The following is a 19,239-nucleotide window of genomic DNA, read 5'->3' as shown; positions in this document are numbered from 1 at the left end:
AGTGCCCATCGACCCATGAATGGATCAACAAATTGTGGTATATGTACCCATGGAATACTATGCAGCCATAAAAGATGGAGACTTCACATCTTTTATGTTTACCTGGATGGAGCTGGAACATATTCTTCTTAGTAAAGTATCTCAAGAATGGAATAAAAAGTATCCAATGTACTCAATGCTACTATGAAATCGATATATGATCACCTATACATTCATATGTATGACAAAACATCACTATAGTCCAGAAAGTAGAAGGGAAGAGGAGAGAGAGGGGAGGGAAAGGGGGGATATGGGAGGAGGGAGCGTATTTGGGGGGAACTCACCTAATGTGCATGATGCAATGGTACATTTCAAAACCATTAAGAAATGAGTATAATTGTGAGGGATGTGTTACTTAGTTCAATGTAAGCATTTCACATTGTCTATCAAAGCAGTACAATGAACCACATAAATGCATCAATGTACAAAGTTATGATTTAATAAAAAAAAATAAATAAATAGCACCCAGAGTGAGTGGAGAGACAGATCCTCACCATTATTTGAATCCCTGTGTTTGGTTCTGCCTGCAACCAACCCTGAACCCTTGGACATTCAAGTCACAGAAGATAGTAAATCTCACTTTTGCTAAGTGTCCTGTTTGAAAAAGATAAACGTGGATATTTTTCCTATTTTATCCTATCTCTCTCTCACATGACTTACAAGAACTAAGAACACTGTTTGAATCCCTGTCAATGGCTCTCACAACCAAATGCAAGTTGATGGAGTCATAGAGTGTTAGAGCTATTCTTACCCAGTCTCATTTCCTAGGTTAGCAAATGGGGATGTTGAGACACACATTCAGGTGTCACTTATTTTATTTATTCATTCTTCAAACTTTGGTACTGGGCCATGTACTGGTATAAAAGATTGAAAAGATATTCCTTTACTCAAGAAACATAAGGAGTGGTATAATTGCAGTAGACTCTAGTGCATAATAAGATAATGGTGTCAATTGTAGGACCATCAAGGAAGGGCCCCTGATATAAACTGGGTATTGGGTTGGACTCATTCTTGAGATGATATTTGAATGACGGTAGAAATTCTCAAAGCCTCTGCAGTATGTAAGGGCATCCCAGGCAATGGAAATAACACATACAAAGGCTTGGAGGTGGGAGAGAACACAAACCTCTGGGGATAGAAGTAGTTTAGTGTGGTTGGAAGGAATGTTCTGTGCTTTCCAATATGGTAGACATAGTTACATGTAAGCTATTGAGTACTTGAAATGTGGCCAGTCCATTTAAGGAACTGAACTTTAGAGTTTATTTAATTTTAATTAACTTAATTCAAAATTAAACAGTCACATGTTGGCTATAATAAAAATGGTAGACAAGTATTGGCAGGGGTATGGAGAAACTGAAACTCTCCTTCAGTGCTGGTGGGAATACAAAATGGGGCATCCACTTTGAAAAACAATTTGGCAGTTCCTCCAAAAGTTAAATATAGATATGATTCAGAAATTTCACTACTAGGTATATACCCAGGAGACTTGAAAAACATATGTTCACACAGAAACTTACATACAAATGTTCACAGCAGCATTATTCATAATTGCTAAAAAATGGAACAATCTAAATGCCCATGAAGTAATCAGTGTAATTGCATTCAAAATCTAATGTATCTATACAATATAGTTTAAAAGGAAATAGAGTACTTATGCATGTTACAACATGGTTTAACCTTGAAAAATTAAGCTAAGTGAAAGGAAACAGACATAAAACACCATATATTATATGATTCTATTTCTAGGAAATGTCTGGAATAAACACATTCACAGAGAGAGGAAATAGATTATTAATCACAGAAAGTGTGTGTGGGGAAGGAATGGGTACAGGGCTTCTTTTTGGGATAATGAAAATGTTAGCAGTGATGGTTCCACAACCTTGTGAATATAGCAATCCTAAAATCATGTAAGTGTACATACATTTTAAAAGAATGTGCTTTATGCTATATAAATTATATTTCAATTTGAGACATAGTCACATGTGACTAGTAGCTACTGTACTGGACAGCACAGGTTTAGATCAACCCTGGCAATTCTGTTCCTCTTGTCCATGAACAAGGACTCAATGTCAGACGATGAAAAACATATGGGGGAGAGTTTCAGCCTTCCTCCTGGGAAAGACTTCCTCACTTTTAAGAAGACAGAAAGACATTGTTTCCTACATCTTCAATGTACTGGGCATGAAGCTTAGAACTGATGCCATCTTGAGTCCATGAGGAGAGCAGGCGAACGTACAAGCCATATGTATTGAGGATGTCAGAGTGGGCAGATGGAAAACATGTATGTTTTTGATGGTAATTTGATCCTGAATTATATTATATTTGAATCCTTCTCTCTTCCTCTACTAGACATACATGTGCATGAGATTGTAAATTGTCTTATTGTTTAAGCCATTTTGAGTCAATTACTTGTGGCTGAAAACATCGTAAGTGGTAACAGTTGCATTCCCTCACATCGCTGCCCGTCATTACCCTTCTTTTCCTCCTGCTCCTCCTCACTATCCTATAGTTTTGGAATTTCCCAGGGTGCTGCTTTATGTTGGGTGGAGGCTTCATTCAGCATAGTTACAAGAATTTTCAAGACTGCTTGGCTGCTAGGCGAGGAGGATTTCTGATTTCTTCTTAATGGACTTCTTTCTCCTTCTCAAGTGACTGCTGGAGAGAACCAACATTCTATTAATAAGCAGCATTATCACAGCACTTTATAGATCTCTAGGGTCTAGCACACCCTTTATTTCATTTAATGTTCATCATAACCTAGAAAGATGGTCAGAGCTGGGGCCTTTACTGTGTTTGAAGTCCAGGAAGATGAGGTTTTGATCAAGGGACTTGCCCCATGCATCTAGGAGGTCATGGAGAGGCAGACACCCAGACCTAGGTCTTTGGATTTCTGTTCTAGTACCTCTAAGCACAGTGGCCTCTTGGAGCAGACACCGGGTGAGGGTGTTAGATTTTCATTCATTTCTCTACTCCTTTCCAGTGTGAGGGCCAGGATGGAATGTGTAGTCATGATTTAGAAGATGTACTGGCTTTTCCACCTTCCTTCCTTCTTGCCACTAACAATTCCATGGCCAGTGGGGACTGCTGTTGGGCTCAGCCAGACAGAAACACCAGAAGGCAGGCTTCCAGACCTGAGTGTCCACCTTCTGGGGTTGTAGAAATCTTGCCTCGTGGCCTCTAAACATGTGACAATAGAGTGAATGGACATAGCTAGGTGGATTTTGATACTTCCAAGAATGTCTGTAGCATTTGAAAGGCAGAGGGCTAAGTTTAATCAGGCTGGTTCATGGTAGCTCATTAACCTACATGAGCAGCGGGTCAACTCCAAGGAGGCAGTAATTCCAGTTGGGTTCCCTAAGTAAGTCTGGTTCTCAAATGAAACCAGGAAAGCATCTGGTGGAATAAGCTGCCTGCTCACTTCTTCTGCTCTCCCAACTCAAATATATTTAAGTCTTAAATTTACCCCAGAAGTCCAGTAACCAGAGATGGCTTTATTGGCTCTTAACTGAGAAAATGCCAAATACCAGATGTTGGGTATTCTCCCAGCTCAAGTTCTTCCTCAGAGAATGTGGTACCCGATATCAGGAGAACATCAGCTCCAGCTTCATTGTCATCCTCCTCCTCATCATTAACACCATCTCTATTAGCATGAGCAGCAACCAGGATATCAGGACCTGACATTCATCGAGCCCCTGCGTGCTAGGTGGGCTGCTAGGTACTTGACAAACCTCATCTCATTTACTTCTCACAACAGCCTCATGAAAGGTTCTGATCTGATCTCCACTTTACAGAGGAGGAAGCCGAGGCACAGACCATTGCCTGCCTGCCACGTATTATGCAGAGACCAGGGATCCATCCCAGGCATCTCTGACTCTGAGCCTGAGTTTAATGTGCTCCTCTGAGTGGAAGCTGAAGCATTCACTCACTGATCAATTGATCAGTCGAGAAGCTCAAATTCCAGCCCCCGTACAATGACATCTCACATCCCTAACACCCACGATCAGCAATGGGAATGTGAGAGAAAAACAGGCTTTTTCTGCAGGGCAGCATGGAAAACAGGGACCACTCACATCCACTAAGAGGAATGGTTGTGAGGGGTGAAGAATCCAAGGAGGACTGTCCAAATCGATGCTGGACAGTGAGTTAGTGAGGATGAGGCTCTGCTGTCCCGGGATGGAGGGAGAGAGCTGAAGCTGGACTCCCCTTCTCGTGGTGTGTGTGGAGTGTGTGGCTTCTTCTCCAGCAGGAGGAGCTGTGCCCAAGCCCAACTATGTGTGGGCCTTTCCCAGACATCTGCAGAATCCCTCACGCCAGTCTGTTTCTGCATCGTCAAAGTGGCTCCCACTCTTTTTTAAAATTTCAAATTAATATGAGGGTACTAATTTTTAGGTTACATTGTTCTCATTTCCAAGGTAAAGTTCAAGTTGTAAAAGAGCCCCTCACCCAGGGGGCTTGCTGAACACCCTCCCGGGGTGCACATTAGGTGCAACCCCGCCAACTGCCCTCCCTCGTCTTGCCAGTCATCCTCCCCCAACCCCTCCCTTTTCCCTCCTCACCCTGCCCCCTTGCTAGACCAAATCTGTGTTTTACTGTTTGTATGAGCATGTAATTGTTTATATATTGGTTCCATATAGTATTGAGTACCTTGAATATTTTTCCGTTCTTGAGAAACTTTACTAAGAAATATGTGTTTCAACTCCATCCAGGTAAACATGGAAGATGTAAAGTCTCTCACTCTTATCCTATGAGAAGGGAGGGTGGTCATCAGCGTGAGTTTTCTCCCCACACATGCTCCTACAGAGGGGCTGGCCGAGTATACTGGCCTTGGCACACCTCTCTCTAGCATGATAGGATGGGCTGTCTTACTCTCTCCATCTGATCTTGGTCTCTCAATCTCCAATAAAACCATCCTGTGTGACACTGGGGAATTCATCACACTCCCCTGAACCTGACAGTTGACCACCACAGAGGGCTGCATCGTACTGACAATGACGTGGTTAATGCCCTTTAGTACAGTGCTGGGCACACGTGAGCCCTGAATGGGTGCCAATTGTCAAGGCATCACCGAGCATTGCACATGTCCTGCCCTCCACCCCTCTGCCTTGGGGATGCCTGTAGCTTGCAAAAGGGGCAGGGGCACTTTAAGAAACCAGCCCTCATGCTTCAGTGCAGCATCAAAGAAATGTCAGAGGCTGAGTCCACTCCAGAATATAATGTGTCCTGTCAATCAGCCCTCAGACCGAAGACCTGCGAGGTCCATTGACAGAGGCCCGAGAAGATTTATTTTGTCTCACTTAATTGCCCTTTTTGCTTTGTAAACATAAAGGTTGCAGCTTATGGTCTGACAGCTAGAGTAGCCTTTCCCTTATCAGAAAAAAAAATGACATTTGGGTTTGTAGAAAATGTTTCCTTCACTCCACTCTAATAACCCACCCTGCTTCCCCCTTGTGTAGTGCAAGGACTTGGAGGCTTTTCCCGAAAGACCCCAGCATTGGAATCAGATGGCCCCCTAGGACCTTGGGTAAATGGCCGTTCTTTTTTGGTCTCAATTTCTTGTTCTTCTGTGAAATGAGGAATAACACTATACCTCTAAGAGTTGCTGTGAAAATCCACTGGGGTAGTGCTCTGAGAGCCAGAGCTTGGAACCAGAGCTTCTGGGTTCAAATCCCAGCTCTGCTGCTTATCAGCTATGTTACTCTGCTACTCCCTGCCTCAGTTCCCTTCTCTGTCAAATGGAGGTGGCAATAATAGCATTTAGTGTATGAGGTTATTAGGATTAATGAGTGGGTTGTATGTAGAAAGCACCTTGCAACGATTCCTGGAACATGGCAGCTCTTTACATTATCATGTGCTGTGCTCTTAGCTCATGCTGAGCACATAATGGCCAGGTAGCTTTTGTTATTTACAAAGTGACTCCTCTGGAAATGCTTTACTTTAATAATTGCTTTACTTTAATAATTTGAAGATTTCATATAAAATGCAGATTTCTAGTTTCTCTTGAGAAGAATGGAAAAATTCTGGCTTCCACATGGTAACAATTGCTGAGCTGGGTGAGGACTCCTTCCAGGCTGTGGCCACCAGAGCCCTTCTTCTCTCTTGAGAGGCTCATCCAGTGAAGCTTAGGAAATGCACCGTCCTGCCATGGAATGACTTTCTAGTCTTGACTGAGATTTGCCGTGCCCTTGACTGAGGTTTTCTGAGTAACTCCACCGGCCTTAGACCACACAGGACCTGCTGAAGTCCCCAAAAGTTTAAATGTAGAATTTCAGACTGAAAGGTTGTAAAGATTCTCCCTGTGCTAGTTTTCAAATATACCCAGCTATTAGTCATTCTAATGTTAGTTTAATGACTAGGTAATCTAAGTCCTTAGATTATCTAAATATGCACATAGGACTTAATAATATGCTTTTCATTATGAGTGCAGGAAAAATTGTAACCCATATTTTCCCCCATAAATTGCTCCTCTCTGCAGCACTAAAAGTTATTCACAACTGCTCTGCCTTTCTGATTTGTACCGTTTTGTCGGAAACATCAGCCTGATTATATAACAGCCTGTAACACATGCCCAACCATTTGAATCTACAGAAATAATTTCTGTGACTCACCCTTTACCTGAATAAAAAAAAAGAGACCTTTTTTATTTTTTTTGCAAAAATGATCTAAAACATTGTGGGAGGTGCTGGGTCAATGCCATACGTAAGTAAAAAGTCTTGAGTGTAGGATAATAGGGAATGGTGAAGAGTGCAGCAAACTGAGTGGGAATGTGGTGTAATCAAACAGTCTAATTTTTAAGGAAAGTTTGGAAATCTTGGTTTTTATCAGTAATCTTCCAGTTTTTAAATGCTAGTAACTACTGATATTTAAAGAAAACTCTGTGAGACAAACAAAACACACCTATGGGATCAGTTTGGACTCAGACATGCAGCCTCTGTAGTGTAGAATATAAACAGTGTGTTTTGGGTGTGGAGTGGGAAGACCCAGGGCTTGGCTCCCGGTGTTGTCAGTTGCTAGCTGATTTTCAGGGTCATTGAAACTCTCTGAACTTCAATTTCCTTGTTACTAACATGGAGACCTGACTATCTGCCTAAAAGGGTTATTGTTGAAAATAAAATCAGAAAATTCTTGTGTAAAGCTTGCTGTACTGCCAGCAACTAGTAAGTGGTGGCCGTCCGAGTCTTCCTGTGTGAAAGGTGCATGGTTTTTCAGGGGTGATGGTCAAACAGCCTTTTTCCACAGCCAGGGCAGTGGATTGTGGCCAATCACAATGCAAACATGATTTGCTCTTAGTCATTTCCTGCTTCTCTTGCAGGATCGCCTCTTTTTTCTTCTAAAATTTGTTTCTCCAGGGCTGATTACACTGACCCTATGGGGTATAGCTCTGGTATACCTTCTCTCACCACTCATTCAGCAGAGAAACACAAATGCCCCCCATTTGCTGTGCTCTCAGCTTAGCTACAAATATATTCAGGAAAGCTCAAATGGGGGGCAGTGTGACATCACGTATGGAGTCAAAGAGGCCCTGGGCAGGGTCTGCTGGCTGCCAAGTCCTTCCTTGGCACGAAATGAGCAGTCAGCAGAAGGTGTTTTATACACTGCCCTGAATCCCTGTGAATTAGCCTGCTATTAGCATGAAAAATATTAAGCAATAAACAGTTGCGATATTTAACACTCTCTACAGAGGCCCGTTGCCACAGGCATAACCAGTGCAGACTGTGTTAATGAGCAGTGGGGACCCGAAGGGACGGGGCCAACTCTAGACACCTCACAAACAAAACGTGCTAGGCTGAGCATGTGTATGCCACATGTGGCAACTTGTACATGAAGTCAGACTTGCACATGGGCACACCACACAGACATAGACATGCCTACACAGGTCCATAGGTCCACATGCAAATGTGCACATAGTAAACACTGTGCTCAAGCACAAACACCTAGGTAAATGCTCACACATGCAAATGCACATGCATGTGCACTCAGACGTCTAACTCAGCCTTGTACTCACAGGCAGACCCAAATACACAGTCACATGCATACAGACATCCCCCCCCCTTCCCACACACACACAGAGCACAAACCTGTCTCCCAATGATGGATACCATCATTTTATCTGATTTGATAGCAGATCCATTTCCTGTCCATCTGGGGTAAAGAGTTGGCTGACTGATGACTTCACTTGGTGATCACTAACCATGATGACAGTTTCGTGTGATGGATATGGATATGGATATATATATATATATATATATATTTTTTTTTTTTTCCCAGTCTCCTGGGCTAGAGTGCATTGGTGTCATCATAGCTCACAGCAATCCCAAACTGCTGGGCTCAGGGGATCCTCCTGCTTCAGCCTCCTAAGTAGTTTGGGCTACAAGTGCACACCACCATATCTGGCTAATTTTTCTTCTTCATTTATTTCCTTTTTAGAAATGGGGTCTTGCTATATTGCCCAGGCAAGTCTTCTAGAACTATTGGTCTCCAATGATCCTACCACTTTAGCCTCCTAAAGTGCTGGGATTGCAGGCTTGAGCACTGTGCCATATGATGGATTGTTAGAGATACAAGATTTAGCATCATCATAACAGTGGCTACATAAGACCAGGGATACAGATATTTTAGGCTAACAAAATAGAAACAATCAGTGGACTTTTCAAGTGTCATCTATATGACTCTAATGATCTTGCTTCCCTAGGCTGCTAGTAGTGGTGGAGCTCAAAAACTTTCCATGGCTTCCTCTTTCCTTAGGATCAAATCTAGACTCATGAAGTTTGTATTAATATTCCTGGTGTTAACCCATCTTAGCTACTTTTCATGATGTATGTGATTCTCCAAATATTCAGTGCAATTTGCTCTTTCTCTAAAATACTGCACTTTTCCTTTCCTGGGGTCTTTGTGCATGCTCTGACATCTTCCTGGCAAGCTCTCTTCCTCTTTCCTTATTATTTAAAGCCCAGTATAAATGTCACTTCCAGGAATATGTCTGCTTGATGCATCAGGCAGAGTCCACTAATTTGTCATGAGCCTACTATGTGTTAGGCACCATGTCAGGGATTTAAAGATAGATATAATGTAGTCCAGGCCCATGGGAATGGTGCACTATGGCACTTTAACTATTGCACTGGAAGTATTTACATGTCTAGGTTCTCTGCTAAACAATGAGCTTCTTCTTTTTTTAAAATTAAACCATAGCTATGTACAATAATGCAATTATGGGGTAAAATGTGCTGGTTTTATATACAATGTGAAATACTTTCATCAAACTGGTTAACATAGCCTTCACCACATTTTCTTAGTTATTGTGTTAAGACATTTATATTCTACACTTAGTAGATTTAACATGTACCCCTGTAAAATGCACCATAGGTGTGGTCCCACCAATTACCTTCCCTCCATCCATCCTTCCCTATTTCCTTCTCTCCCCCTCCTCTTTCCCCTTCATCTTGGGCTATAGTTGGGTTATAACTTTTATGTGGAAGTCTGGGTGCTTATAAATTAGTTTCATAGTAGGGCTGAGTACATAGCATACTTCTTCTTCCATTTTTGAGATACTTTGCTAAGAAGAATATGTTCCAGCTCCATTCTTGTAAACATGAAAGAGGTAAAGTCTCCATCTTTTTTAAGGCTGCATAATATTCCACGGTGTACATATACCACAATTTATTAATCCATTCATGGGTTGATGGGCACTTGGGGTTCTTCCATGACTTAGCAATTACGAATTGGGCTGCAATAAACATTCTGGTGCAAATATCTTTGTTATAAAGTGATTTTTAGTCTTCTGGATATATACCTAAAAGAGGAATTGAAGGATAGAATGACAGATCTATTTTTAGATCCCTAAGTGATCTCCAAACATCTTTCCAAAAGGAACGTATTAGTTTGCGTTCCCACCAGCAGTAAAGAAGTGTTCCCTTTTCTCCACATCAATGCCAGAATCTCTGGTTTGGGGATTTTGTGATGTGGGCTAATCTTATTGGAGTTAGATGATACCTCAAAGTAGTTTTGATTTGCATTTCTATGATAATTAAGGATGAAGAGCATCTTTTCATGGGTCTGTAGGCCATGTGCCTGTCTTCCTCAGCGACATTTCTCTTCAAGTCCCTTGCCCACTCTGAGATGGGATCACTTGTTCTTTTCTTGCTAATACATTTGAGTTCTCTGTGGATTCTGGTAATTAAACCTTTGTCAGAGACATAACCTGCAAATATCTTCTCCCCTTCTGAGGGCTGTCTACTTGCTTTACTCACTGTGTTCTTGGCTGTGCAGAAGCTTTTTAGTTTGATCAGATCCCAGTAATGTATTTTTAGTGTTGCTTCAATTGCCTGCGGGGTCCTCCTCATAAAATATTCTCCAAGGCTGTTTTTTCAAGTGTTTTCCATGTACTTTCTTCTAGTATTTTTATGGTTTCATGTCTTAAGTTCAAATCTTTAATCTAGTGAGAGTCTATCTTAGTTAATGGTGAAAGGTGTGGGTCCAGTTTCAGTCTTCTACAGGTTGCCAGCCAGTTCACCCAGCATCATTTGTTAAATAGGGAGTATTTTCTACACTGAATGTTTTTGGTTGGTTTGTCAAAGATCAAATGATGGCAAGTAGCTGGGTTCATCTCTTAGTTCTCTATTCTGTTCTATACATCTACTTCTCTGTTTTTGTGCCAGTACCATGCTGTTTTGATCATTATCAATTTATAGTGTAGTCCGAGGTCTGGTGGCATGATTCCTCCTGCTTTGTTTTTATTTCTGAGTAATGTCTTGGCTATTCAAGGTTTTTTCTGATTCTATATGAAACAATATTATTTTTTCAAAATCTTTAAAGTATGACACTGGCGCTTTAATAGAGATTGCATTAAAATTATACATTGCTATGGGGAGTATGGACATTTTAACAATGTTGATTCTTCCTAGCCATGAGCATGGTATGTTTTTCCATTTGTTAACATCTTTTGCTATTTCTTTTCTTAGAGTTTCATAGTTCTCTTTATAGAGATCTTTCATGTCTTTTGTTAGGTAAACTCCCAAATATTTCATCTTCTTTGGCACTACTGTAAAAGGAATAGAGTCCTTGACTGTTTTTTCAGCTTGACTATTGTTGGTATATATAAAGTCTACAGATTTGTGAGTATTGGTCTTGTACCCTGAGACACTACTGTATTCCTTGATCACTTCTAATAGTTTTGTAGTTGAATCCCTGGTGTTTTCCATATATACAATCATATCATCTGTGAAGAGTGAAAGTTTGATCTCCTATTACCCTATATGGTGGCCCTTGATCAACTTTTCTTACCTGATTGCGATGGCTAAGACTTCTATTACAATGTTAAAGAGCAGTGGAGACAATGGGCAACCTTGCCTGGTTCCTGATCTGAGTGGAAATGATTTCAATTTAACTCTATTCAACACGATATTGGCTATGGGTTTGCTGTAGATGGCCTGTATCATTTTAAGAAATGTCCCTTCAATGGCTATTTTCTTAAGTGTTCTGATCATGAAATGATGCTGGATACTATCAAAAGCTTTTTCTGCATCAATTGAGAGAATCATATGGTCTTTGTTTTTTAATTAGTTTATGTGATGAATTGTATTTATAGATTTATATATATTGAGCCAGCCTTGAGACCTCGGGATAAAACTCACTTGGTCATGGTGTATAATTTGTTTTATGTGTTGCTAGATTCTGTTTGCTAGGATCTTATTGAATATTTTTGCATTAATGTACATTAGAGATATCGGTCTATAATTTTCTTTTCTTGTTGAGTCTTTTTGTGGTTTGAGGATCAAGGTGATATTTGCTTCATAGAATGTGTTGGGTAGTATTTCTTCTTTTTCTTTATTTTGGAAAAGGTTAAGTAATATAGGTACTAGTTCCTCTCTAAAGGTTTAGTAGAATTCTAATGTGAAGCCATCTGGTCCTGGACTTTTCTTCTTAGGGAGATTTTGTATAGTTGATGCTATTTTAGAACTTGTTATAGGCCTGTTCAACATTTCCACTTGATTTTGGCTAAATCTAGGAAGGTGGTCTATTTCCTTCAGATTTTTATATTTCTGAGAATAGCATTTCTTGTTATATTCATTAAGGATTTTTTGAATTTCTGAGGAGTCTGTTGTTATTTTGTCTTTGTCATTTCTGATTGATGAAGTTAGAGATTTTACTGTTTTATTTCTGGTTAGGTTAGCTAAAGGGTTATCTATGTTACTGACCTTTTCAAAAAACCAACTTTTTGATTTATTGATCTGTTGTATAATCCTTTTTTTTCCAATTTCATTTAGTTCTGATCTAATCCTGGTTATTTCTTTTCCTTTGCTGGGTTTGGGATTGGAATGTTATTACTTTTCCAGTTGCTTGAAATATTCTATTAAGTTGTTAACTTCCTCTCTTTCTGTTCTCTTGAGGAAGGCTTGCAGTGCTATGAATTTCCCTCTTAGGACTGCCTTTGTAGTATCCCAGAGATTCTGGTAATTTGTGTCTTCATTATCATTTTGTTAAAAAAAATTTGGCAATTTCCTTCTTAATCTCATCTATGACCCAGCTATCATTCACCATAAAGTTATTTAATTTCCAGGTTTTTGTATGAGTATGCAGATTCCTGTTGTTACTGAGTTCAACTTTTATTCCATGAGGTTCTAAGGAGATGCAAGGAATAATTTCTATTCTTTTAAATTTGCTGAGGTTATACTTGTGACCTATGATGTGATCAATTTTGGAGGATGTTCCATGGGCTGATGAGAGAATGTGTTTTCAGTTTTGTTAGGATGAAATTTTCTGTAGATGTCTGTTAAATCTAATTGTTGAATGGTTAAGTTTAAGTCTAAAATTTCTTTGCTGAGTTTCTTATTGGAGGATCTATTCAACACTGCCAAAGGGCTGTTAAAATCTCCAAGTATTATGTTGCTGGAGGAAATCAAGTTGCTCATGGCTATTAGAGTCTCTCTTATAAATTGAAGTGCATTCTGGTTGGGTGCATAAATGTTAATAATTGAAATCTCATCATGTTGAGTGTTACCCTTAACACATATGAAGTGAGCATCCTTATCTTTCATTACTTTTGTTGATTTAAAGCCTATTGTATCTGTGAATAAAATTGTAATACCTGATTTTTTCTGATTTCCATTTGTCTGAAATATAGATGACCATCACTTTACCCTGAGTCTATATTTACTTTTAAGGTAAGATGAGATTCTTGTATGCAGCAGATATCTGGTCTGAGTTTTTGTATACAGTCAGCCAACCTGTGCCTCTTTAGAAGACAATTTAATGCATTAACATTAATTAAGAGTATTGATAAGCCTGGTAGTATTTTGGGTAATGAGTTTTTTAAAAGTCCAGTGGATATTTTTAATCCTTTCACCACTGTGGAAGGTGGAATTTGATCAAGAGTTTCTGAGTGAGTTTATTTTGTTGGTAGAGCATTGTGTTTGTCATTGTGGAGGATGGGTCTGAGAATATCTTGGAGAACTGGTTTAGTTATGGCAAATTTCTTCAACATGTGAATGTCATTAAAGTATTTAATTTCTCCATCATAAATGAAACTCAGTTTTGCTGGATATAGGATCCTGGATTGAAAGTTATTTTGTTTTGGGAGGTTAAAGGTCAATGACCATTGTCTTGTAGCTTGAAAAGTTTCAGCAGAGAGATCTGCAGTCATTCTAATATTCTTCCCTCTGTAGTTTATGGTTTTCTTATGTCTGGCTGCTTGCAGAATTTACTCCTTCATATTAACTTTGGTGAAGTTAATTATAATGTGTCTGGGAGATGCTTTATCTGGATTGAGTCATGCTGGGGTTCTGAAGCTATCTGCTATCTGAATTTCAGAATCTCTTGGCATGTTTGGGAAGTTCTCCTCGATTATCTCTTGGATTAGAGCATCTGGGCCTTTAGAGGTTACCTCGTTGCTTTGGAATTATCCCACATTCTCTGAGAGAATCATCCATTTTTGCTCTCTACTTCTCTTCCTGTTTGAGCATTTGGGAGTGTTCAAAAGCTTTGTTTTCAATATCAGAAATACTTTCTTCCACCCACTACATTCTGTTACTGAGGGATTCTACTGTATTTTTCATATCTTGGAGGGCTGCAAATTCTTTTCTCAATGTGTCAAATATTTGGTGATTTTGTCTTTGAATTCATTGAAATTCAATGAAATTTTGAGAATTTCTAATCCCAACTTTACTTCCATTCTGTTAATCTTATTTGCCATCCAAATTCTAAACTTGATTTCTGACAGCTCAGCCACTTGTTTATGAAAGGGATCTTTTGGTGTGTTTGCCTTGTCATTTCTTAGGGGCGTTTATCTACTCTGAATATTCATGTTGCCAGAGTATTTCTGCTGATTCCTCCCCTTGATTATTTTTCACCATTTAGCTAGAGGAGGAGGTAAGGTGAAATTGGATTGGGGGCTTCTGGAGTAGTGATTAACCAGCCCTTTGACCAAAAGCTGGGACTGGTGACTGTAGCTTTTTCCCTAAAGCTTTGCAAAGGACCCATACAGTACTACAGCCTGAGACACTGGGAACCTGCTTCGTGTGGTGGGACTAGGTGGCTCTGTCTTGCATTCATCTTGTCTCTGTCCAATACTAGTAAATCAGTAACTCTGGTTTGAAGTCTCAGCTGTGAAGAAATAGAAGCAACTATGACACCCTGCTACCCATGGGTAACAACTGGAAAAGGAAAGTCAGACCTTCCCACAACAACAGAACTAGGTACCACCTTGTAAGGTCCTCGGGTGATTGGCCTAGGTCAGGAGTTCCAAATCAGTTGTCCCATTGAGTACCAAGTCTCAAGAGGGAGAGTTCCAAAGGTCTCCAGCAACTAGATAGCCACGGTCTGCTGGCAGCTTGAGTGTGGCTTGCTTTGGTGCTCCATAGAGTCGGAGGGGCCTGCCCAGCAAATGAGTTAGTCCAGGGAGTTGCATGCCTCCTTCCTCACCTTGCACCTATGTCATACCCAGTCACTGGTAACCCCATGGAGCTGTAGCCCAATTCCCTCCAATGAACAGATGCTCCAGGGGTTTGCACCTGCCTGAGTCACAGGCAGATCTGTGTCTCCTCAGTCAGACCACTGTACTGTGCCACCAGCCAGCAGGCAGAGCTGAAGCCTGCCTCAGGTGCTTAATGGAAGATGGGGTGTGTCACTCAGTTCCAACCCTGCCCCAGATTGATGTTGCTGCAACTTATATTCTTGTGGAATTTGTATTTCTATCCTGGCTGTATTCCACTGCAGGCCAGGCATTGTTTGAGTTCACAGAAAACTGCGACTCAGCCCTGCCCTGTGCTGCAGCTATTGCACTAATTTTCATGGAGCTGGCATCTCTCTCTGTCTGCTGCATTCTGTGTTGGGGCCAGCATGGTTAGAACTCATAAAGGGCTCTCAGTTCCTGCTCTCCCTGAGCTGATGCCACTCCCACACCTGCTTTTGTCCTAGCTATACTCTGCTGGGGGCTGGGTGCATTTTGGGCTCACAAAAGCAGCAATCTGACTCAGCCCCACCCTGGGAGTATGCCACCTCTGCACACATGTATTCTAGTCTCCCTTTCTGCTACACGCCGCCTGAACAGGTACTGCCTTAGGCATATCCTTTGCTCACAGGGCCTGTGGTTTTGTGGCTGCCACCAGAGTAGAGGCCCAGCTCCCTCTGGTTGCTAAGAGAGACAGAAAGTGTTTCTCCAAAATATCACCAGGAGTGTGAGCCCTATTGTTTCCGCCACTGCTGCTGTGCTGTGTTGTGGGGCACCATTTCTCCCTCACCCATCTGGCTACCTCATATCACAGTCCCCGTTTTACACCTTTGCTGCTGATTCAAAATAGACTTGTAACAGCAGATGCCTTGTCCATCCCTCCCAAGAAAATGCCCAAGAATCTGGACTCTGCGGGGGACAGGTTTCCAGATCTTGGGGTGGGAGTAGAGGGGAGTGCTGGGAATTCAGAATTGAGGGTAGAGTATATGTTCAGTTTTATGCCTGGTGGGAGAGTGCCATGGTGCACTAGTGGTTCCTCTCTGGGGAAGGAAGATCTGGTTTTTAGAGGCTCTTTCCTGTAGAATAGAAAAAGAAGAGATCTGAACTCTGTTCACTTGTTTGTAAAAAGTACACTGTGAGCTGTTCTCATGAGGGAGGGGACTCCTGTCCACTTTGTGATGGATTTTGTACCTATTGTTTGTTTCCTTGGGGTCACAGCTCACCTCTGCAGGGGTGATGTGCCTTCTTTAACCTTCTCTCTTGGCTCAGCTCCAAACCATCAGCTTACCTGATAAACTTCTGTCCTTTAACTCTCCTTCTGGATGGGAGCCTCTGTTGAAACCTGGCTCCAGTCAGCCATCTTGCCTCCTCCTCAGCTGACAATGGGATTCTTGAAATCTGAAGCTATGCCTTTTATTACTGTATCACCAGCTCAGCACAGTGCCTGGTTTAATGTAGATGGTTGATAGGTTCCTATCAAGTAAAGGAGGAAATCTATTATAGTGCAACACAGGTGATAGAACCCTGCTGGAAGCAGGAAGCAGTCAGTAGACTGGCTGGTACAAAATGAAGGTGGGATCCAGGGTAGACATGATATGTGCTGGATTGTAAGTGCTATGCTGATTGCTCTGGTTAGATGAGGAAGCTTCCTATAGATGCTGCCCTTCCTGCCATCATCAGGTTTCAGTAAACAGGACCATGCTTGGGGTCAGGTTGAGGGGCAGTTGGGAGTGGGGATGGAGAAAAATGGACTAAATCAACAGTGATCGGGACAAGGGAGTCCATTGGTTATATTGTGGAGGAGGTCAGAATGGGTTTGGTGTCTGCTTGGATCAATGACTGGGTAGAGAAAGTACACCATGAGATGGGGAAGATGGGAGGAGCAGTTTTGGGAAGCAAAGTCTGATCCTGAGAGCAGAATTCCTGTGAAGTGTTCTTTTTATCAGCTAATGATCCCAGGGAACATTGTAGGGACATGGGAAAGTAGGACAGAGAAAGGCAGGAAACCAAGCAATGATGTGATCAGTAGAAGGTCCAGGGTAGCTGTGGCTCAGCCCTGCAGGAGAGCCCTGAGATGGTGAAGGGAAGAAGTCATGTCAACCCCCGAGTTGTTTCTGTCATGGGCATGAGACCTGAAGTATTTATATCCCTGTACTGTGAGTTGTTGGTTAAAAACTGTCCCCAGTGAGGACATAAATTCCCAGCTGCTATGGCCCTGTGCACATAGAGGAATAGTGGCTTCCAGCAGCCTGTGTACAGCCCCTGATGAAGGAACTCTGGGGCTGTCTGTCAGGAGTGGAAACCACAGGAGGACAGCAGTGTAAAACCAGCCAGGGGATTTGGTGGTATGGACAGAGCATTGGTGTCTCCTGCAGGGTGGCATAATCAAATGTGATTGGGAGCGTATTGAATTTGGGTTACATGTGGGTCAGTCACCTAAATGAGACTCTTATTAGTAAGTTGGATATTCATTCATTCATTCAATCAATTCATCGATATTATAGGTAACAAGGCCCCTGACAGATAAAGTTTCTGCTTTTGTGGAATACCCACCCTCCAGGCAGAGGCAGATGATTGATAGACAACTGAGTTCTAACATAATGTCAGATAGTAACAAGTGCCAGGAAGAAAAGGAAAATGGTGAGGAATGGGGAGTAAGGGGAGGAGCTGGAGTTTGGCTAATGTGTCTTTAAGGAGGTGACATTTGAGTTGAGACTTGAATGAAAGGAGGAAGCCATGTCAATATCTGGTGAAAGAGCATCCCAGGAAAAAGGCATAGAGGTGGGAACAAGTGTGGAGTGGCCCCCGGGACGGCAGGAAGACCCCCTTGGCAGAGAGTTGCTCCAACACCAGGACACAAAGCCAAACCCTCAGCCATGGGTTTTATTCTGAGTGTGTGACCAGTAGCCATTAGTGGCCTGTATTTATTTAGCTAGTATTTAAAATTTATTTAATTTTAATTGACAAATAATGACTGTATATATTTGGAGTGACATGATGTTTACATTGTGGAATGATTTAATCATGCTCATGATGGCATTCATCACCTCACTTACTTTTTTCTTTTTCTTTGAGACAGAGACTCACTATGTTGCCCTCAGTAGAGTGCTATGGCATCACAGCTCACAGCAACCTCAAACTCTTGGGTTTAAGCAATTCTCTTGCTTCAGCCTTCCAAATAGCTGGGACTACTGGTGCCTGCCATAACACCCCGCTATTTTTTTTGTTGTAGGTGTCATTGTTGTTTAGCAGGCTTGGGCCAGGTTTGAACCTGCCTGTCTTGGTGTATGTGGCTGGCACCCTAACCACTGAGCTACGGGTATTCACTTACTTTATTTTTTTGTGGTGAGAACATTTAAAACCTACTCTTTTAGAAAATTAAAATATATAATACATTATTATTGATCATAGCCACCATTCTGTACAATGCTGTTCATTGCAGTATTATTCACAAAGGCTAAGATAGGGAAGCAGCACAGGTGCTCATATAAGGGTGGATGGATAAAGAACATGTGGTGTATATACACAATGGAACAGCACTTGGCCTTAATAATGGAGAAAGGTCTGTCGTCTGTAACAACATATGTGCGTGGAAGACATTACACTAAGTAAAACAGGCCAGTACAGAAAGACAAACACCACATCACTTATATGGGGCACTTATATGGGGACTCAAAAAAATCCAACTCATAGACGCAGAGAGTAGAATGGTGGTTACCAGAGGTTGTAGGGCAGGGGAGGAGATGGTGACCATTGATTTTTTTTTTAAAAAAGAAATGTGATTAAATTTAGCTTTTATTTTTTAAATTTACTTTTTAAATTGATACATAATATTTGTACATATTTATGGGGTACAAGTGACTTTTTGTTACATGCATAGACTGTGTGATGACCAAGTCCGGGTATTTAGGATTTCTATAACCTCAAGCATTTACTTTTTTCTCTGGGTTGGAAACATTTCAAATCCTTTCTTCTAGCTTTTGAAATATACAATGCATTGGTGTGAACTATAGTCACCCTATCCAACATTAGAACTTATTTATGCCTTCCATCTACCATGTTTATTGCAGCACTATTCACAATTGCAAAGATATGGGATCAGCCTAGGTGTCCATCAGTGGAAGAATGCATGCAGAAAATGTGGTGCACACACGTACATACTAGGTATACACAGTGAATACTATTCAGCTTTAAAAATAAATGGAATCCTGTGATGGATGAAACTGGAGGTCATTATGTTAAGAGAAATGAGCCAGGCA

This window comes from Otolemur garnettii, unplaced genomic scaffold (assembly GCF_000181295.1).
Source record: "Otolemur garnettii isolate 467f Iridium unplaced genomic scaffold, OtoGar3 scaffold00096, whole genome shotgun sequence".
Classification (NCBI taxonomy): Eukaryota; Metazoa; Chordata; class Mammalia; order Primates; family Galagidae; genus Otolemur; species Otolemur garnettii.
The sequence above is the reverse complement of the archived record's forward strand: the minus strand, read 5'-3'. Positions refer to the sequence as shown.